This window comes from Mya arenaria, chromosome 6 (genome assembly GCF_026914265.1).
Source record: "Mya arenaria isolate MELC-2E11 chromosome 6, ASM2691426v1".
In the NCBI taxonomy this organism is placed as follows: domain Eukaryota; kingdom Metazoa; phylum Mollusca; class Bivalvia; order Myida; family Myidae; genus Mya; species Mya arenaria.
Genome location: NC_069127.1, coordinates 33,265,047 through 33,289,125, shown reverse-complemented (window position 1 = coordinate 33,289,125; position 24,079 = coordinate 33,265,047). Strand labels below are relative to the sequence as shown.

The 24,079-nt window shown below is 35.1% G+C and overlaps 1 long non-coding RNA gene across 1 annotated transcript; it reads right to left on the bottom strand.

Annotated features, from left to right (window-relative positions):
- Nucleotides 1-17,471: 17,471 nt before the first annotated feature.
- LOC128237386 (uncharacterized) lies at nucleotides 17,472-20,067 on the bottom strand. The gene is made up of 3 exons (XR_008261594.1): nucleotides 19,964-20,067; nucleotides 18,498-18,671; nucleotides 17,472-17,594 (listed from the first exon to the last, which is right to left on the bottom strand). It is a non-coding gene; the product is annotated as an uncharacterized LOC128237386 (long non-coding RNA).
- Nucleotides 20,068-24,079: the final 4,012 nt, after the last annotated feature.

Below are 24,079 nucleotides of genomic sequence, written 5' to 3'. Positions count from 1 at the left end.
TATTTTGTAAGTTAAATACACTCAAATACTCCTTTTAAGCATTTATTTCAGGGATTTTATAACTTCAATAATATTGTTTTGATATTTCCAATAGAACGTCTTTGATTGAACACAATTTTGAAATTCTGATTGGTTATTTCCGGGCAACATTTTTGTATAGCCCGTGTACTTTTTAGCATTCGAGAGTTACCAAGTATGGGCTATAACAATAGAAACATCAGCCCTGGTTAATGCATTGGAGGTTTATGAGAGGGATACGAGTAACGTTTTGTGTTTAAGATATTCTATGAAACGTTACTCTTGCATACCGCACGCATTGATCAACTGGATACATACCAGAGTAATCAATTGGAGTTGTTTCATCATAACATCTTCAACATTACCGAATTTTAGCATTAAGTATAATTCATAGAAGAGATATGTTTTAACAATCATCCTTTTTGCAGTTGCCGGTTTAAATAATTGCAAAAATAATTAACACGTACTTTTAACCGGAAGCTGCGAGAAATTGAAGCAAGTGTTTGGTGATCTCTTACGTTGCGCTAAGCAAATGAAAGCGTTTATGTGTTTATTTGAACGTGCGAATAAGAATGCATTTGATATTCATTTAGCCTTGAGCTTACGAAGGTAATAATTCACATCGACCTTATATAAAACAGACCTAAGGTACACGAAAGGAACATAAAAGAATGCAGTTTGATCAATTACATAAAATGCCATCAAATGAATTTGCTAAAAGCTTGCACAATCATGAAAGATTGCCTAACGATTTATACGATATTATAAAAATATATGGAATTTGTTTATAAGTGAATGTATTGAAACCTAGGACACCACCATCTAATGATCTGTACGCGATAATTTCGATTCGCTCTCAGGACAGAACCATATCATGCCTGGTTTTCGGTAGGAAAAGTTAACCATTCATTGAAATCAATGAACACAATTAGTTTCGTTTAACCCATCAGCGTTTTTTTTTCCAATATTTGACAATCGGGCTTGTCCCTTTAGTTTTCATAATAATTATGCATAAAGGCATTAATATAGTAGTTAAATACTCTGCTTATAGGCACAATGCTAGTGCCTTTACCCTTATCAAGATATGTTTGGCTTTGCGCCTTGGGACGGTCAGTGAAAGGCAGGATCACTTGATTTCATTTAAGTTGATGCGCACACCTCATACTTGCTCCAACATTTTCTGATATACTACTCTCCTGTTACCGAGCGACAACAAGGGTGGTACTGGTACAAACTATTTTAACGTCTTCGGTAACATGCGTATAAGCAATAATGGCTCTATGAATATATTTATATATATTAATTTCATTGATTTTTTTCTATATATACAAATATGCTATGATGATGCTTATAATGTACATTCAAACATATTTTTCTCCTCGTAAACTTTCCTGATTGTAAGCAAAAGTTATCTTTTAGGCAAGGGATTCTTAATTGTCGTAAATCCAAATTCTTGCATCTGTTGGAATATGACGAATCGATCAATTTACGAAATGATATAGCAAAATTACAAAAATATGACACGTATGACTAAGATGATAAAATAGGCGGGTGTTTAACTTATTTGCGAGCCCCTCTTACATAAAGTGAAGATTTTCTAGCGTAAAATTTAAATACAATTTAAAGATAAATGTAAAAAAAAACAACAAAGTTTGCTGTGAAGAAAATGACATTGCACCATGTGGAAAGACCCGGTATTCGAAGCCAACCTGTTGTCAATCAAGATATATTAAATGATGCAATTAAGTAGACAGTCGAATGTTAGCACGGGCTATAGCGATATTAAATGATGCACTTAAGTAGACAGTCGAATGATAGCACGGGCTATAGAGATTTTAAATGATGCACTTTAGTAGACAGTCGAATGATAGCACGGGCTATAGAGATATTAAATGATGCACTTAAGTAGACAGTCGAATGATAGCACGGGCTATAGAGATATTAAATGATGCACTTAAGTAGACAGTCGAATGATAGCACGGGCTATAGAGATATTAATTGATGCACTTAAGTAGACAGTCGAATGATAGCACGGGCTATAGAGATATTAAATGATGCACTTAAGTAGACAGTCGAATGATAGCACGGGCTATAGAGATATTAAATGATGCACTTAAGTTGACAGTCGAATAATAGCACAGGCTAGAGAGATATTATATGATGCACTTAAGTAGACAGTCGAATGATAGCACGGACAAGAGAGATGTAGATTGCACGTCTCGAGGCTACTTTTTATTAATTCAGTTTTCATTAGAGATCGCTTCCTATCTTTATCAATAAGGCTTCGCAATTTGTTTATGATCGCGAAAAAGCGGTCCAAGTGTCAAAATTATCGAAATAGGGATCATTCAGGTGTAAGAGTTATCCTTCAAGTCGTATTTTTCATGGTTGATTTATTGTGGTGCCTTTCCCATCCAGTCGCTTTCTTAAAATAACTTTAAATGTTCCTAATAAGATTTGGTGAGACTCTGAGATTAGTAAATAATAGAACAAGTAAATAAAAAACTTGTTGTCAAGTTGTTAACAATGTATTGCTCATAATGCCACTAATATCGAAATGTGTCACTCTTTTTTCGTATCGCGATATATCAGCTTATCGATATTATCGCACATTACTATCTATGAGTAAATACTAGTATGATAAATATGAGTCTTCGGAAAACGTGATAGATGGTGCATATTTATTTTCATGTCAGAAGTTAGTTATGGTGAACTTCAAGCGAACATTGGCCGGATAATAAAACTTGGTAGCTTACCCATTAGCAGTTTTTGGGTAAAAGATACCATCCTCGTTTGATGGAAATCAGGTTTGGCAGTACTTACAAACATGACAAAATTTAGGAACGAGGGTTTCCGTATGAGTCCCATGTTGATTCCAAGGCCAATAGTTCAAAGATCAGGGGTATGATAATGAGCTTTATAGCGAAAAGTTTAAGACTAATCAAACTTGTTCCCCAAACCTTATATAATTATTATCATGTCCGTTAAGTGGATTCCAGTATTTTTGACACCACTGTTCATCACACTCGCCATGCAATGACTATAGTCAATTTAGGTCACCTAAATGTCAATGATATACGTACGGACCAATCGTTCCGGCTCATATTCGCATAAAGCTTTAAGCCCGAAGCCGAGACTTAAATCTCAAAGCTGCACATTTAAATTTGATTTAATATTTAAAATATCGCATTTTTTAGTCTGAGTTTCAATATGGGCCCATGTGTCGACTTTGTAATTCTTGACAGGATCGCACAAATGTATGCTTAAATTGGTCTTAAAGCAGGGACATCCTTCATCCAACCTCGCTTCAATGTTAATATGACAATTAGGGGGGAATGTTCAAATATTGAATTGTCATGTCATGGCGTGTCTACTCTCTTATTTCAACAAACTTTGCTCACTTATCCATGATTTAAGGGTTACGTGCTGTGATCACAATTACGTCAGTAAAGAGAATTCTGTGTACTGAACTTCTCTTAATATAAACATAACAAGTCAAAATGACTTAAATATTTAAACAAAACTCATTTCTTTGAAATTTTAACAAAATACTGTTTTCAATAATAAAACTCCAAAGATTAAGTTGGCGCTCAATTACAACTAATCAATAAAAGATAACAGAATATGCTATATTTTGTAGAAACGGTATTAATAAAATACTGTTTGAAAGTGAATTGACCAGTTGCGTTTTGGTGTTCATCAGCTGGAAAAATCAATTTCATCGGAGTTTAAAAATCGTTATAGCTACACACAATTTGTAAACGGGTCCTTTAAAGGGGGCATGCTATAGGGTTGATGCTAAAAAAACAACATAGGCGTACAGATGAAATATATATATAATATATATATATTTATATATTATTTTGGCAATATAAGCGATATTTGGGCAAAAGTTCGTCAGGGAAACTTGTGACCAAGTATCTTTAATTTAAAAAAATGTTATAAAAGCTTATACTTATATGTCTATTTGTATGCGAACAATATGCTCTTTTGTTTTTACCTATTACAAATTAATTTAACATGATAATGCATTCAAGTTATAAAAAGAAACTTTTTGCATCAACCTATTGTATGCGCCTTTTATACCGATAATGTTTTCACTTTTTGGCAGTTGCACACAGCTTGGACAGTATGAACACATCATTTGGCAGTTTTGACAACAATTTATTAAAGAAGGATAACATTTTGTGTAACAGTCATCTCTGTAAGCCTGAGCATCGCTGATGGTGACGATGGTGATTTCTGACCATGTTGCTATTTTCGAGATTTTTTTAAAGCATAATTACTGCGATGAAATGTTTAGTGTCTACATGGGTCAATCAATATTCATGAAGTCATTACCCTCTGGATAAAACTTGACATGCAACGTACGTGTATGGCAATATAATAAGATAATTCTACTCAGATATTTGTAAAAGTTCGATTTTACTGCGATGTTGAAAAAATGATTTTAAGCTTTGTCCAGTCAAAGGACAGAAAGCACCAACAACGTGGTCGTCAATCTATGGCAATACTTGAGTGAAAATGATTTACATTCGGGCCTTTCATGACTTTTCCATGCAGAGTTTTGTTGTACTAACAACGATAGGTGGCTAATTGTGGGTCAGTGGTAGATACAACTCTCCATGTTCAACACTTCTTGGAGACTTCAATCTATGGCAATACTTGAGTGAAAACTTTGTTGTACTAACAACGATAGGTGGCTAATTTTGCTACAGATTGTAATGGTTCCCACAACTGTTCAATCGGGTGACTTATATCGGCAACATGGTAGCCTCAACTGTTCAGATGATTGGCTTAGTTATGGTCATCTAATCTGTTCAGGCGTTTGGCATATATTGGCTCTCCGTTCAGAGAGTTTTGGTTCCCACAGCTAGTTAGGAGTGCAGCTTATATTGCAGCTTCGTGAGGGGAAGTTGTGGGTCCAAGTTCCCAAATTGTTTCGGCGGTTGGCTGATGTTAGACCTCCGTAGATAGAGTAATGAAAAGCACAGCTGATCAGGCCGTTGGCTTATATCGGCTCTCCGTGGAGAGTGTAAGCGGTCACACAGCCGTTCAGCAAGATGTTTTATCGGAACTCCGAGGAGAGAGATTTGATTATTGCAGCTGTTCATGCTTGTGGCTTATACCACCGAGAAAGTTGTCGTTCCTACGGCTGTTCAGAGAAGGGATGACTTATATCGGCATTTCGTGGAGAGTGTCATTGTTCCCACAGCTGCTCAGGAGGGTGGATTTATATCGGCGCTCCGGGTAGAGAGTATTGGTTTTCACAGCTGCTCAGGGTGGTGGTTTTATATCGGCTCACCGTGGAGATTGTTAGGGGTCGCACAGCCGTTCAGCAGAATGTTTTTATCGGAACTCCGAAGAGAAAGTTTTAATTATTGTAGCTGTTTATGCTTGTGGCATATACCATCGAGATAGTTGTCGTTTCCACGGCTGTTCAGAGAGGGGATGACTTATATCGGCATTTCTTGGAGAGTGTCATTGTTCCCAAAGCTGCTCAAGAGGGTGTTTTTATATCGGCGCTCCGGGTAGAGAGTATTTGTTTAAACGGCTGTGCATTAGGGTGGAATATGGACACTTCGTAGAGAGTTAGTTATTGTCCTCATATCTGTTCAGACAGTTTGCTTATAATGGCTCTCCGTAGAAACGGATCAAAAACTGTTAAGGCGGCAGACTTATACCGGCGTTCCGTGGAGAGACTTATTGTTCCCACAACTGTTAATGCGGGTGGTTTTATCGGCGTCCCGTGGAGAGAGAAATCATACCCTAACCTCTCTAACAGGATAGCTGATATTGACTCGACGTGGAGAGAGTTCTTGTTCCCACAGCAGAATGGTAGCTTATATCGCCGCTTCGTTGAGAGTTACGACAACCACACGTGTCCAGGCGGGCGGTTTATGTCGACGTTCCATGGACGGGGAGTATTGGTATTCTAGAATCTTTATATTTTCAATGCTATGACGCCCATTTCCAGACGGCCGCCGAATCAAATAAGGGATCGTATGGAACTTTCGCCCATTCGGGTAGCTTGTGTAAGGCACCTGAAATAATAAATCAAAACGTTATATAACCTTCATGACTTTTAGTTTTCTTCGAACTGTTAAGATAAATGATAAAATCAAATTTAAATCCGAATTGTGCCCTAAATACAAAAAATATATATATATACATGTCAATTTCCCACCAAAACCTAAGCTCTGCGGATTCATGTATTGATGAGTTTAACTGAGAACATCAAAATACTGCGAAAAAGCAATGCCGATATCAAATTCTCAAAACATGATTTGTATTTCAAAACATTTCTGTGAAAGCTCTAAAACAGGATAAAAATAGGGAGATTTGATTGAGTTGAGAATTAACCAAAGAATAATTAGCAAAACATTTATTCCGATATATACTGTATGTCTGCTATGCGTAAGAGAGTATGAATGCCGAGAACTCAAGAACGAGTACTAAGTTGAGGAATAGCGAATTTTTAGTTGTTAATCATCATAATTGGCTAATTGCAACGTATTCATTGGAAGCGTAAACATTACTATACATATGTTATTACCACAGTATCATTTTCCCGATTGCCGATAAATGTTACACTGACGTTAAAACACTCAGGAGGTCATGTTGCTACAACATATATTTGGTAGTTTTCGTTATGACTACCAAAAGTAAGCCCAAACTTTGGTTGCGAGGTTTGAATGGTACATTTGAGTCGTCTATTGTTACCTATTTATATAGGTTTGAACACATTCCCATTTTCATCACAATAAGTATGGTTTTAGTATTCTAAGTTTCGAATATGATAATGATGACACCCTTTTTTCCGGTGTGTCCATATCAACCTAGATTTTCGGTAACTATCAGTGCAACGGATTGTCCCGAATGAAGGCTATACTGAGCTCATGATTTTCAGAGCAATAGGGATAAACACTGCTGTAAACCACACAACGTTTGATAAGTAGTTAATTACCTGTTTGTCTGAGATTAGAGGTGAGTCGCGGCTATAGTCCGGCGTGATGAGTGGTGTCGGGGCTGGGAGCGGACGAACGGTGGACGACACGGATGAAGTGGACAGGCGGGAGGAGACGGACATCGCGCGCCGCCGAAAGGGACGCCGTGATATCTCGTAGTCCTCATCGTCCTCCTGCAAATACGGAAACAAGTTAAATTGATATATTTATTTAATTTCATTGTATGATATGGACGTGTATTCAAGACACAGTATGTCTACAGTATATGAAAGAACAGAATCCCGCTATAATGTGATCCATGTACAACTTCGTCTAGAGTATAGTAATATATAAAGCGAAAAAAGCAGGACTAAAAAACTTTGCCATAGTTTATATCTCACTATCACTTGAAGAATGAACATATGTCTATTGGAACATATTTCATCTCAAACTCACTTTTATAACTTGGCTTGTATTTTTGGCTAAGTTCATACATGCACAACAACAAAACATCTAATGAAATATCTTTAGGGACTGACATTTATACTTGGCTACTTTTCTTACAACAAAAGTCTAGTAGAACCTATCCCTTCGTAGACTGACCGTTATATTAAGCTGTTGTTTTTTAAACTGAAGTTCGTAAATACTCAGCAACAATGACTCTTTTTTTTTATCCTATACTGATCTTAATACATGATTTTTGTTGTACTTTAGTTCGTTATTGCTGAACAAAATATATCTAGCGGAGATCACTTTCTGGACTGACCTTTACACTTGGCTGTCGTTGGGTTTTAACCGTAAATAGTCACCAAAAAACTAATGTAGTTTTAACTTTCTCTTTTCAGTCTGAACTTAATACTTGACTGTATTTCTTTTACATTGGTTGGTGAGTGCTAAACAAAAATAAGTCTAATGAAACTATCTTTTCCTAAACTGACCATTATATCTGTCCTTTTTTGTTAGAAGTTGTTTATGTCCACAAGCGTTCGCGGTTTTGTGATGCTTCTTCATTGTTATAATTAACCTTAATTTAAGACTGAAATTGTTTATGTTGTCTCTAACGAAGAAACACAGTGAGGGCATCTTTTACAAAAAATGTATCTTGTATCGATTAGGCAACACCAGTATTTGATGGTTTACGTAGTCATTTCCTATAATATATAAGCCATTACGACAGCATTGAGATCATCAACAGATTCAATATTAGACCAGATCAACCATATGTCTGATTTTTAGAAATGGCTGGGGACAACTGATGCAACTGCCCAGGCAAAATAAATGAGTGACATTTCTTATTATTCTTAAGGCATAAAGAAGCTGATTGTCTTTGTGAAAAGATAATTTATAAAAATTAACCCTCACTCTAGAGATGTTTTACTACAGCTAAGTCTCTACAAATGTGTGTATGGATGGGGAAAACTGAAAAAAACAACAACTTCATTTCGGTTTGAGGTAAACACCTTTATAACGATAAACTATGTAATTGCATGCTACATGTTTTGGTATGTTAAGGAATCGAGCAATTGTGACAGAGGGATATTTATCAGAAAGATGTGGAAATTTAAAAAGTCTAAATAACCTCCAGTAATGAACGTAAGCGGGGCGTAGGAGATGCTTATTGAATGTGACATAGTGATGGCCAAATATTGACAATGTTCAGCTGTCATTGAATACTCAATATTGACGCTGATAGAGTCTGACAGTTATTGTATTTTACAATGTTGATGGGATAACCAATTGTTTAAGGCAATTTCATGAGGATGTTTAACAGGTTCATGATAAGGGAATGTTTTTTTAACTGTGCCTGTAGAACTTGTTTAAATGTACACATCTAGTGTACGAACCAACAGAGGCATCTTAGTGAGAAATTAAACAATTTCTCAATTAAATTCAAAGAAAACTAATACTGTTTATAAACCAAAAAATAAAATTAAATTAACACAAAGAAATATAAAAAGATATTTTAGATGACAAATGGGTATTTAAATGATTCATTGTCAAACATTCAAAAATCAGAACATACAATACATTTGCAAAACATTAAGCCTAACCTTGGACAGAGAAAACATTTAAGAATTGCTATTGAATGACACTTCTAATTGACAATAAGAAAGGTAATTTCATGAATAATTAAAAAAAATCGTCAAAAACAATGCGAAGTGTCAACTAACTGTTTTTTACAAATATTTACGGATTTTACAGCAGATGTACAATCAAATATCTAGTGCTGATTCTATACACTACTGTTTACAATAAGAAGATCGACAGTGTTTTAAGTAGACCATGGATTGGGTCATTCATAAATGATGTAGACTTTTTTAATAACTTATACAGTTTTTTTGGGTCTATTTTATAATATGTGTTAAGAGTGTAATATATTGAGGTATTCTTTTAAAGGAAATGCAAGAAAACATATTAAATGCATCGACTTGCTTGTATGTCGATCATAGTTGATAACTATAATGCATTACCTGAGCCTATACCAATATAAATAGGCTCTCAAGCAGTGTCCCATAAAAAGACGCCGTGCAAAATGAGCTTTGATGACGGAAACGTTGTAGGTTTTGTTCATTAAATAAAATTAGCACCAAATACTAATATTTCATTGGCGACATTATATTATAAAGGTAAATCCAAAAAAACAAATTCGGAAAAAATCGAAACGGTATTATTTCTTTTGTCACTGAACGAACAACGGTACATAGCCTATTTAACAGTGGTGGTATCATTAAAGGTTTAGTACACTGTTCCTTTGACGCATCAGTAAAGGGCAATAACGAAGAGTATAAGACTAATCTGATTGGAATGTACATGCCACTGATGTATTAATAATTATATGAGCGGGTTTGTGAACGGTATAACTAGATGTTCAACCTCTGATATTTGTCATTCCACATTTTCTTGGCAGGACCTCGGAATAAACTAAAACATCAAACATAAAATTGCTAATTAGCGAATATGTATGTAATCAATTATTCTGTAACCAAGTGAAAACAACAGCACTCGTTGTTTTCACAAGGGTCTGTGTGATCGTCAAAATTCAGTAAGGAATATTACTCGTCATAACAACATCAAAATTCCTCGCTCAGATAAGAAACTCCATAACACACACACAGCAATAACACAAAGCAAACACCTAGTTAATGTTAAACTTCATGTAGGCCCAGATATAAATACCTGTGGATATTGGAATAGCGACAGAACATTCAAAGACACAAATACTTCTGCTATGTCATAGAATAAGGTTCCTTTTTACATATCCACACAACTCATTATCGACAATTATAAGAAATAGTCATAATTCATCTGCATTTATTCCACATGGATACTATTATGAAATAAAACGAAGAAATGCGTTTCTGGTTATAACATAACACAGACAGTACTTTAAAATAACAGAAGAATTATACAAATATTCCAAAAATGATTAGGAATGGCTCAGACAACTAAAATTATCCTAGAATAGCTTTCTTCTATTATCTGTAATTACCACAAGAAAAAAAACTGAATGTAATCATAATGACCTGTGTTTTTCATTTAACAATGATTCCGAAATCTGCAAACAGCTAACGTTATGGAGCTATTGCATAAAGTCTTAGGATTTTCTTTGATAATTAAACATGAGCAAATACTAATTTGATACCAGCATTTCTAGCATTTATTATTTCGATACGTTAACGAACATAAGAACATGAGCATACACTACTTTGATCCATATACGAACATGAGTAAATACTTTTTTGATCTGTTATTTAATTTATATACTATGTTGGCCCTTTAGGAAAGATTAGTTTTTGCTAGTTTCAACCGTTAAAACAGTTGAATGTATTTTCGTAAAATGAAGTTCATAAGCATAATTAATCTCTCCATGGTGGTATGGTCCATACCTATGTTATTAATTTCAGCACCATATTCATCTTGGTTAACTTGATAACATCCTGACACTGCTCAACACTTTATCTTCAGTCAGTGTGTAATTATAAAGATGATTGGTTGTATAACTATTCACTTTATATGCATTTGGTAAAACGTAGTGGTAACCAAATTAGCCAAGTTTTGTACAGAAACTAGAGGAAATGCTGCGAATATGGGTAAGGTATCATTCGCTTACAAATACGAAGTAATGAAGCCGGGGTTTGCAAATATTTCCAAGTTCAAATAGAACCTTAAACTATAGGTTTCTTTTTTCCGCAAATGGGATTGCCTATCGGCGTCAATAAGTACTTTTTGACTAACTTATCTGACTTGACGTTATCATTTGGTTTCACGTTTGTTGAAAACACGATTCTTTCTCACTGATGTATCACATCACTTATGACACATGCATCTTTTGCAGAGTTTATTCGAAATTTACTGGGCTTGTCTATCACGTAAATCCCAGTAAGCTTACAATAATCATCAGTATATTTCTCTATACTCATAAACATATATTAAATTAACTTGGAAACCATTATGCGCTATTTTAAACGGTGTAAGTTGTTGTAATATTGTTTTTAAAGCTACAGCTGTAAATGGAAAGTTTCGTTGGTAATCACACTTTAAGATGTAATTCAACAGCATATATGAAATACAGTGACAGCTATATTTTATGTCTTCTCTTTGTTCAATTTTGAGCCACTTCGTACGCCAAACATATATTCAATAAATTGTTCCTCCTACGTCGTTTTCAGAAACGATGTATATATATATATAACAGACCTCTTCCCGTTTCCAGCATCGTAATTTACACATGTGGCTAACGGTTAGCCGGGAGGAATGCCACATGTGTGCGGCAATCTCTCACGTATCGCTTACTGAATGAAAACGTGAAGGTGTTTATTTGAACGCGGTAAAACAAAAATATAAGAGTGATATTTATACATTCCGTAGACTAAACACTCCATTTACTTCCTCTAAATACAGATATAGACTTTAGGTTCACACATTAAATGACTTAATTCAGCTTTATTTCCTACATGCGGTTTTCATGATCGAACTCAATAACGGGCGCCTTTCGTACGTGACAAAATAGGTCAAACTGTAAATTTGTTATCGTTCATATTTTGAATGTTACGGAACACATAACGGCGATCGATACGCTCGCTGGTTAAATGCCATAAAATTAATTTGCTTAAATAGTGAACAGAGTGGTTGTATTTTAGACGATAACATATACTTGTATACGGTATTGCGAACGATTCCATAAAGTTGTTACAAGTATCAGTTTGTATTTGAACATTGGTCGTCTGTATTTCTCATATGCTTCCAAAACAGATTCAATAAATAAGGATCAGCGGACATGCGATGCCAGAAGGCGAGTGTTCTCGGGTTTACACAAAACTAATAAAACACTGCTGAACATATTATGTAATAATCATACACCTGTCGGAATCTGATACGTATGTAACATTCCCAGGTAGGTCGACGTTAACATTGTATCACAGTCGGGTTATGATTAACACAATTTATAATACATGCATGACTCTTACTGTTAGATCTTTACTTGCAAGCCGTTAAGCTCCAAGGCTTATAGTTTTGTGAAAGGTATATTCAGTGAATAAACATATATATTTTATATGGATTTTAGTGTTTCCCGGATTTCAGAAGCTTAAAGTTTTCTTAAGTACAGTTTTTCTTCTTTTATATATTATGGTACAAGGTATCATCGTTTAAACAACTCAACTGGTAATACAATGTTTATAACGACTGTCGACGCTGCCCACGATTGTTTAGTTCGCGTATTGTTGAACGTATTGTTGAACAATATTCACAAAACGAAGATTTATCAAAGTATGCAAAAGTATAAATAGCGAACTTTAACCATGCATAATGTTTATAGATAGCACATTTTAATGTTATGTTATTATGTAATAGTATGTATCATCTTAAGAAATCACCGTAATGAAAAAGCGGATCTGGACAAAACATTTTTAAAAATCAAGTTTCATGGGTGTTTAATGGTTGACTTGTATCTTAGAGCTTAGCAAATTTTACAAACTATCTAACATAATTTACTTAAAACACATTTTGTCTTCAAACTCCGAAGGTGCTACAAGAACAGGTGCCAACTTGCTTAACACTGTCTCAACAATAATGTAATGTGGCTTTGTGGGGATTGCCTCTATATTAAGAAATAAAGTTACATTTTATATAAAGTAATTTCTTATCCAATATCTTTTTTGGAATATATATCATTAAGATAGTCGGTAAGACTTTGGTTCAAAAACGAATTTATATTGTCGGAATACTTTTACAACTCCGTTACATTTTTTTTAAATCTTTGCTTTACATCTGTACACACCAATTCATGTAGAAAAGTGTAACTTGTATACCCTTGCAAAATACCCCAAAGTACATGAACACTGAAATTCTAAAACGTGCTTTAATTGTTTTGTCGTCCGAACCAACGTTTGTGTTGATGAAGGTTCGTAAATTTTGCATTCTGTCTTCTTTTATTCTATAAGTAATACAATTTCGGATAATAGTTTCACATAATTATACAGTCGAATGAAAAAAATTGAAACATGATCATAGTCTGGCACTTTTTTATGCACTTTGGAATAATCTTTGGACCAAAATAGATCCTTTGTTTGATTATTACTGTCTGCTGCTATTTTGAAACTTACTGAATCAATTTCGAATTATAATTTGTTTCCATAAATGTCAAGAATCACAATTTTTGCATGGCTTGCGGGAAGCGGACAAAGTTCAGAAATAATCGTATTTCGATTTTTTCATGATATCTACCATCCAACGAGCCCAAACTTTTATGGTTAATTATGTTTTGATGTGTATCCCTTCGATTGATCTTATTGAAGTATCAACTATTTGTTGACCCTAAACAGAAAATAAGTGAATGCTTAAATTGAAGATTGCTTATGTACTGAATAATATTTAAAAGTCCACTTTTTCCGCAAACTACTTAAAGCACTTAAAGATCCGAGGATGAAAAATGGGATTTGTAAGAACATGCAACAGGTAATTAAGAAAGAGTGCTTAACGTTTTATACAAACGAATGATTAAAACAATATATTGAAGTTGTTTATGAGTGTATGTATTGAAACCTAGGACACCGCCATCTTAGGCTCTGTACGCGATGGTTTCCATTCGCTCTCATGTCAGACCAATACCATGCCTGGTATTCGATAGGAATAATATATAATGAGGTAAAAAAAGACACGGAAAAGCCAAGAAGTTAAACACTCTGATAATAGACACAAGGCTAGCGCCTTTATCTTATTAATATATTTTGGCTTTGCGGCTTGGGACGGCCAGGGAAAGCGAAGTTCACTTGTTTTCTTTTAATAAGGTGATGCGCACACCTCATTCTTGTTCCAACATTTTCCGCAATACTACTAACTATTTTAACGTCTTTGGTATCACGCGTATGAGTAATACTGTCTCTAGAATAAATATATTTTATCAATATTTTATTGTTATTTTCTATATTTAATAATTATAACACACCACCGAGGGCCATATGGCATTATTATAAGGCAGGCCAGTCAGCCAACGAAGGTGTATATGGACCTAGACTTCGGGGGCTGACTGGCCTGCCCTTATAATGCCGTATGACCCTAAGTCGTATGTTATATTCCTTATATTATAATGAACATTTTATACTTCAATTTAAAATATTGATAGCGCTTTTGATGTGTTTTATTGAACAAAGCAATTAACCTTTACATGCGACAAGTGTTCGCCGTTGTGAAAGTCGCAAGTCGTACTCACCATATTTATGACGTCAGCGGTCCATAATATTTTTGGCAAGTTCCGGACCGGCCAAAAATATGATATGGACCACTGACGTCATAAAACTGGATTTTGATTAAAATACACTGATATACGGACCGATCGATATGTATGTATGTACCTATAAGGGACACATTTATGTAAGGTATAATATATATATACAAATATGATGATCCTTATAATGTACATTCATACATATTTTTCTCCCGTCGTCAAGCTTTCTCATTTTATACAAAAGTAATCGCTTTAGAAAGAGATCCTTAATTATCGTAAACCCGAATTCTTGAATCTGTTGAAATATTACGTATCGATCAATTTACAAAATGGTATAGCAAAATTACATAAATATGACTCGTATGACGAAGATAATAAACTAGGCGGGTGTTTGACTTGTTTTTGAATATTTGCGAACCCCTCTGTTTTCTCCATTTAATCCCATATTTTGAGACTGGCATAAACGAGTCAACAAAATAACGTGAAGATTTTAAAGCGCAAGGCTTAAATACAATTTATAGATAAATGTAAAAAAAGCTTGCTGTGAAGGAAATGACATCGCACCATGTGGAAAGACCCGGTATTTGAAGTCAACCTGTTGTCAATCAAGATATATTAAATGATGCATTTAAGTAGACAGTCGAATGTAAGCACGAACAAGAGAGATGTAGATTGCACGTCTCGAAATTATTTTTGCAACCAATAGACTGTTAAATCGACAAAAAAATCTAAAGGCATTTGTCTGTTGCGTGCCGAAACTAAATGGAACCAGTTATATCAAATTATACAAGTCGGCAGACAGCCTTGAAACCTTACCATTAACATACCCTATATAGCTTGCACATCTTGTGAGCACTTTATATTAATCAGATCCATAGACCGTTTACTTCGCTCTATGGACATATGTTTACAGGCTGCAGTTATTCTGAACCTTTATAATAAGGCTTGGCAAATTGCTCATGATCGCGAAGAAGCGGTCCAAGTGTCGAAATAATCTAATTTGGGATCATTCAGGTTCAAGAGTTATCCTTCATGTCTTATTAGTCATGGTTGGTTCAATTGTGGTGCCTTTCCCATCCAGTTGCATTGTTGCCTAATTAAGATAACTTTAAATGCTCCTAGTAATATTTGATGAAACTGTGAGATCATTAAAACATAACAGGCATAGTTCGACAGGGCAACTTGTAACCACGTACCTTTAATTAAAAAATGTTATAAACGCTTATATAAGTCTATCTGTAGGCATATAATATGCTCTTTTGTTTTAAGCTTTAAAGTCAAATGAATTTAACATGATAATGCATTCAATTTAAAACAGGAACTTTTTGCATCAACCTATTTTATGCGCCTTTAATACCGATAGTGTTTTTCACATTTGGTAGTTGCACACAGCTTGGACAGTATGAACACATCATTCGGCAGTTTTGACAACAATTTATTAAAAAAGGATAAACTTTTTGTATAACAGTCATCTCTGTAAGCCGAAGCATCGCTGACGGTGATGCTGGTGATTTCTGACCATGTTGCTATTTTCGAGATTTTTAATGCATAATTACTGCGATGCAATGTTAACTGTTTACATGGGTCAATCAATATTCATGAAGTCATTTCCCTCTGGATAAAACTTGACATGCAATGTAAGTGAATGGCAATATAATAAAATAAGTCTACTCAGACATTTGTAAAAGTTCGATTTTACTGCGATGTTAAAATAATGATTATAAGCTTTGTCCAGTCAAAGGACAGAAAGCACCAACAACGTGGACGTCAATCTATGGCAATACTTGAGTGAAAATTGTTTGTTGTACTAACAACGATAGGTGGCTAATTTTGGTAGAGTGGTAGATACAACTCTCCATGTTCAACGCTTCTTGGAGACTGTAATGGTTCCCACAATTGTTCAATCGGGTGGCTTATATCGGCAACATGGAAGCCTCAACAGTTCAGGTGATTGGCCTAGTTATGGTCATCTAACCTGTTCAGGCGTTTGGCATATATTGGCTCTCCGTTCAGAGAGTTTTTGGTTCCCATAGCTAGTTAGGAGTGCGGCTTATATTGCAGCTTCATGAGGATAGTTGTAATCCCAGTTTCCAAATTTGTTCCGGTGGTTGTCTTATATTAGCCCTCCGTAGATAGAGTAATGGAAAACACAGCTGACCATGCGGATGGTTGATATCGTCTCTCCGTGGAGAGTGTAAGGGGTCGCACAGCCATTCAGGAGAATGTTTTATCGGAACTCCGAAGAGAGAGATTTTATTATTGCAGCTGTTCATGCTTGTGGCTTATACCACTGAAAAAGTTGTCGTTCCTACGGCTGTTCAGAGAAGGGATGACTTATATCAGCATTTCTTGGGGAGTGTCATTGTTCCCACAGCTGCTCAGGAGGGTGGATTTATATCGGCGCTCCGTGTAGAGAGTATTGGTTTAAACGGCTGTGCATTAGGGTGGAATACGGGCGCTTCGTGGATATCTGTTCAGACAGTTTGATTATAATGGCTCTCCGTAGATATGGATCAAAAACTGTTAAGGTCGCTGACTTATATCGGCGTTCCGTAGAGAGACTTGTTGTTCTCACAACTGTTAATGCGGGTGGTTTTATCGGCGTCCCGTGGAGAAAGTAATGTAACCCTAACCTCTCTAACAGGATGGCTGATATTGACTCGACGTGGAGAGAGTTCTTGTTCCCACAGCAGAATGGTAGTTTATATCGCCGCTTCGTTGAGAGTTATAACATCCACACGTGGTCAGGCGGGCGGTTTGTGTCGACGCTTCATGGACGGGGATTACTGGTATTCTAGAATCTCTATATTTTCAATGTTATGACGCCCATTTCCAGATGGCCGCCGGCTCCAATAAGGGATCGTATGGAACTTTCGCTCATTCGGTTAGCTTGTGTAAGGCACCTGAAATGATAAATTAAAACGTTATATATTCTTCATGACTTTTAGTGTTCTTCATAATTGTTAGAATCAATGATAAATTTAAATTCAAATCGGAATTGTGCCCTAAATACAAAAGAAAAAGAAATATATATATATATATATATATATATATGTATTGATGAGTTTCACTGAGTACATCAAAATACAGCGAAAGAGCAATGCTGCTATCAAATGCTCAGCACATGATTTGTATTTCTAAACATTTTTGTGAAAGCTTTAAAACAGGATAACAATATAGAGATTTGATTAATCAGTTGAGAATTAACAACATAAAATTAACAAAACATTTATTCCGATATATTCTGTAAGCCTACTAGGCGTCAGAGAGTATAAATGTCTACATTGCCGAGAAGTCAAGAACGAGTACTACGTTGAGGAATAGCGAATCTTTTGTTGTTAATCATCATAAGTGGCTAATTGCAACGTATTCATTGGAAGCGTAAACATAACTTTATTTATTTGCCACAGTATCATTTTCCCGATTGCCGATAAATGTTACTCTGACGTTATAACCACAGGAGGTCATGTTGCTACGACGGATATTTGGTAGTTTTCGTTATGACTACCAAACGTTAACCTAAACTTTGGTTGCGACGTTTGAAGGGTACATTTGAGTCGTGTGTTGGTACCGATTTAGATAGGTTTGAACACATTCTCATTTTCATCACAATCAGTATGGTTTTAGTTTCGAATACGATAATGATGACATCCTTTTCTCCGGTGTGTCCATATCAACCTAGGTTTTCGGTAACTATCAGTGCAACGGATTGTCCCGAATGAAGGCTATACTGAGCTCATGGTATTTAGCGCAATAGGAATAAACACTGCTGTAAACCACACAACGTTTGATAAGTAGTTAATTACCTGTTTGTCTGAGATGAGAGGTGAGTCGGGGCTGTAGTCCGGCGTGATGAGGGGTGTCGCGGCTGGGAGCGGACGGACGATGGACGACACGGAGGATGTGGACAGGCGGGAGGAGACGGACATCGCCCGCCGCCGAAAGGGACGCCGGGGAATCTCGTAGTCCTCATCATCCTCCTGCAAATACAGAAACAAGATAAATTATTATATTTTTTTAAATTCCTTGTATGATATGGACGTGCATTCAAGGTATTCAAGACACAGAATATCTACAGTAGATGAAAGAACAAAAACCCGCAATAATGTGACCCATGCGAATGTATAACATCGTCTAGAGTGTAGAAATATATGAAGCGAAAAAAGCAGGACAAAATAACTTTGCCATTGTTTATATCTCACCATCACTTGAAGAATAAACATATATCTATTAAACCCTATTTCATCTCAAACTCACTTATATAACCAGGCTGGTATTTTGGGCTAAGTTCATACATGCACAAAAAAAAAAAATTGTAGTCTTAACTTTCTCTTTTCAGTCTGAAATTAATACTTGACTGGATTTCTTTGACATTGGTTGGTGAGTGCCGAACAAAAATAAGTCTAATGAAACTATCTTTTCCTAGACTGACCATTATATCTGTCCTTTTTTGTTAGAAGTTGTTTATGTCCACAAGCGTTCTCGGTTTTGTGATGCTTCTTCATTGTTATAATTAACCTTAATTTAAGACTGAAACTTCTAATGTTCTCTCTAACGAGGAAACACAATGAGGGCATCTTTTACCAAAAAGATTGTATATTATATCTATTAGGCAAACCCAGTATTTGATGGTTTACGTAGTCATTTCTTATCGTATATAAGCCATTACGACAGCATTTAGAACATCAACAGATTCTATATTATACCAGATTAACCATGTGTCTGATTTTTAGAAATGGCTGGGGACAACTGATGCAACTGCCCAGGCAAAATAAATGAGTAAAATTTCTTATTATTTTCATGGCCCCAAGAAGCTCATTGTCTTTGTGAAAAGATAATGTATAAAAATGAATCCTCACTCTTGAGATCTTTTATTACAGCCAAGTCTCTACAAATGTGTGCATCGATTGGGAAAACTGATAATAAAATCATTTCGGTTTGAGGTACACACTTTTATAATGATACTCTATGTAATTGCATGCTACATGTTTTGGCCTGTTAAGAAACTGAGCAATTATGACAGAGGGATATTTATCATAGTATGTGGTAAGTATAAATAGTATCCAGTATCTAACGTAAGCGGGGCGTAGCAGAGGTTTACTGACGTTGACAAGCGACGGCCAAAATTGACAATGTTTAGCCAAGTTTAGGTCTAAACAGTTTTCTAGACTTATTGATAACCAATCTGAACACAAGTTTCGCCATGGCAACGTACTGACCCTACTGTCCTCCTCGGAGAAGGTGATTGCCAGCTCACCCTCGGCCGCCTTACCTTTCCGCATCTCTACCAGCAGCTCCCGGAACTGCTCCTTGAGTGTCTCAATGCGCGTCGTGAGGCGGCGGTCATCGTCCGATGTCTCATACTTCCGGGCATCCATCTTGTGCCGCACGTTCTGGATCTCCTGGTGTATGAGAGACATCTTCTTCTGCAACTGGAAAAGGATTAGGATATCGGTTAGTATGAAAATTCGGTTTAAAAGTATAAGCGTTTCTTCTTTTGCAAGTGGAAGAATAACCTGATAGCAGTTAGAATTGAAAATCGGTTTAAAATTAAAAGCGAAATTCGGAAATAATAGGTCAAACCATTTCGACTTTTTTGCATATGATTATCGGCGATCTGTAAAAATCTTTTTCGACTTTATTCGATCGATGTTTAAATTCTAGAAAGCAGTGATATTATGACCGCCACTATCTTCAATGAGGTCGTGGGATAGATATCCCACCAACTGCACATTTCAAAATTTGCAATTTTTTTTACACAGAAAACGAACTCAAGATAACAGCCTCTTAAATTATCTGCAAAAAAGGTAGGCATTATTTTCGGTAACACTGAGTTCGAGATGGAAAAGTGAAAATTCCTAACACAACATATAGTTCAGGTTCGGTATTCAATTAACATAATACCAAATTCCTCTTCTAGCTTCATCAGTCTCTGTTGCCAGCTCCGTATTTATTGTATGCATCTTAAGTCATTCTTTGGTTATACATCATTGACTTTATTCACCTTATATTTATGCGTTAGATATCACGCAAACAAATAAGCTATATCGTTCATAAATAAAATGAAGACCCATTGTGAATACAACCCCCATTTATGTATTTTAACCGTTTGCTATGATATTTAAAGCCGAATATAAATCAGGGTTCGCTCTCTTTCTTTCGACTGTAGAGATCAGTCGAATGCATGTAGAGTGACCATTTAGAGAAGCATCCATAATTGAATACATTTGTGTAAACATCAAGTTGTGTATTTAGGAACTGCGGTGAATGTTTTACATTTTGTGAAAATTCGACAAAATCGAACTTCTTGTTAAAACAATAGCCTTTTTTTCAAAATCAATATTTTAAATTCCGGAGAGAAATTATCATCATTCTTGAGGCTTATTTTATCGGTGAAGCACTTTGTAATTTAGTTGGCTGAATGTACTAAATTATCGTTAATATTTCCGCAGAAAGATTACCACGGAAAGCCTAAGATAAAAAAAATAAAAACCCCCACATGGAACCTCTTACAACAGAAATGCTACAATGCTTTCGCCTCCTGAAATAGTTCCAATCGAGTCGTTCAAAACGCAGAATTAATAACCCTATTATATCATAAAAAAATATGATACTGCTTTAATTCTCAATTTTGATGCTAATGGAGTCTGACAGTTATCGTATTTTACAATGTTGTTTGGATAACCAATATTTTTAGGCAAAATCATGAGGATGATTAACAAGGAAATGTTTAGTATGTCTTTTAATTTGTTTAAATGTAAACATCTAGTGTACGAACCAACAGTGCTAATCTAAGGCTGTAGTTTAAAAGCATCTTAGTGATAAAATGCTTAATTACTCAATTAAATTCAAAGAAAACATAGACATATGAAAATAAACACGATAAAAAAAAGATGAAAATGGCATTAAATGGTATTAAAATTTCGTTGTTAATCATTCGGAAAAACAATCAGTACATCAAACCAATTTCGTAGAATTTAAGCCTAACCCTGGACAGAGAAAATCCCTAAGAGCTGTTATTGCATGAAACCTGTTACTTACATTCAGAAAGGGTACTTTCATAAAAAATATTCGCCATAAAGCGATACAAAGTGACAAAAAATGTTTGCTCTTTACATGATTAACGTATTATTTCCCCGTATTGTGCAGTCAAATAGCTTGTGCTGATTCTATACACGTAAAATACACAATAATAAGAACCACCTTGTCGTGTGAAGAACATAGGCTGAGCCATTCGAAAACACTTAGACTTTTTTTTTTAAATAAATTATACAGTTTTTTTTATGTCTTCTTACGATATTTGTTAAGGGTGTAAATTAAGGTATTCTTTGAAAGAAACTACAAGAAAACATATAAAATGCATTGACTTGTCTGTATGTCGATCGTAGTGGATCAATATATATCTAGGCTCTCAAGCAGTGTCCCACAAAAAGTAGAAGTTCGAAATGAGTTTTGATGGCGAAAAAGAAATCGGATTTGTTCGTTACAATAAATTATCAACACATAATAATATTTCATTGGCGACATTATAATAAAAAGAAAACCCAAAATACAAATTCGGTAAAAATCGAAACGGTATTATTTCTTTTTTCACTGAACGAACAACGGCCAATATAGCCTAATACATAGTTTTGGCACCTTTGAAAGCTAGACACCTGTTTACTCTGACACAACACATTAATACATATATGCAATTATTACACAAGGATACTTTTATTAAAATAAAACGAAGAAATGCGTTTCTGGTTATAAATGACACATCACTCTTAAATAACAGAAGAATCATACGAATAGCTTTAAACAAATATTCGAAAAATTATTGGGAATGGCTCAGAAATTATCCTGGAATAGCTTTCTTCTATAATCTGTAATTACCACAAGGAAAAACTGGATGTGATCATAATGACCCGTGTTATTTATTTAACAATGATTCCAAAGTCTGCAAACAGCTATATTTGTTGAGCTATTGCATCAAGTCTCGGGATTTATTTTGATCTTTAACTGAGAATGATAGTTTTTGCTAGTTTTAACCGTTTAAGTTGAAGAATGTATATTTTTAAATTGTAGTTTATAAGAATAATTACCCTCTCCATGGTGGTTATGGGCCTTATCTTTGTTTATGTTATCAGCACCATCATGCCTAATTTGATACAATACTTACACAACTATGTTATTGTTAGCAGCACAATCATGAGTAACTTGATACAGTACTTATACAACTGTGTTATTATTTTTTGCACCACCATTTCTAATTTGATAAAGTACTTACACAACTATTCTATTGTAAGCAACACAATCCTTTCCATTTTGATACAGTACTAACACAAGTATGCTATTGTTTTCAGCACCATAATGGCTAATTTGATACAATCAAGACGATTGGAATAGACGTTTTGGCCTGTGCAAAAGAAAAGTTCTTTAGTATTGCATAGTGACCGTCGAGTGTCGAAGACATAGTAATCACAAAATATATACAACAGATATATTAGGCGTACTAAGTGGCTCAAATGTTACACATTGACATATCAAATAGAGTAATAGCATTAATGTACTGTTGTCGTTGTTTCTATTACAAACTTACCGCTTTGATCGTACTTAGAACTAATTCAACAAACACGTCCAACTAACACATTTATTTGCTAATAAACTGATTAAGGATGACGGTTTTTAAGCATGAGAAAATTCAAGACTGCCGCTTTGTGCCTGACTAGCCATAATTATACACATAAATGAACCTAGAGCTGTAAGGTGGTGATTATAACTTCACATGCGTATTTCATAGGCTTGAATACATGATACTGTTTATATTACATGATAAATAAAAACTTCACTGACAAAAACAAACACTTTCTTGATGACCTAGATTTAGTGCAGAGACCCTTCTATATAAACAAGGTTGACCCAAAGCATGGATTGTTGTATCAAAAAGTTTATGTGATATTCTTCAGGTCCAGAGGCTTAATCGTTTTTGAATGGACTAGACACCAGATGATACAAGAAAAAGGGAAATTGTCAAACACTAAACTTACAACTTAAAATTGACATCGTTATGTACAACGCAATGAGTGTTATTAACTGATGTTTAACACCGCTTATGGAACATGCATCTTTTACAGTTTTTGCGCATTTTGCTCATTCGCAATTTACTGGGTTGTCTTAAACTTCAATCCTAGTAAGTTTAAAAATAGCGTCGGTCTATTTTTCTATACGCATTAACAAATATGATTTAAACTGGAATTTACATTATGCGCTATTTTTCAACGGGGAAACGTGTACTTATATTGTATTTAAAGTTTCAGGTGTTAATTACAGATTATATTAGTATTACTATTATTATAAAATACAATTTCAGTAGTTCAGCAACATCTATAAAATACAGTGACAGTTA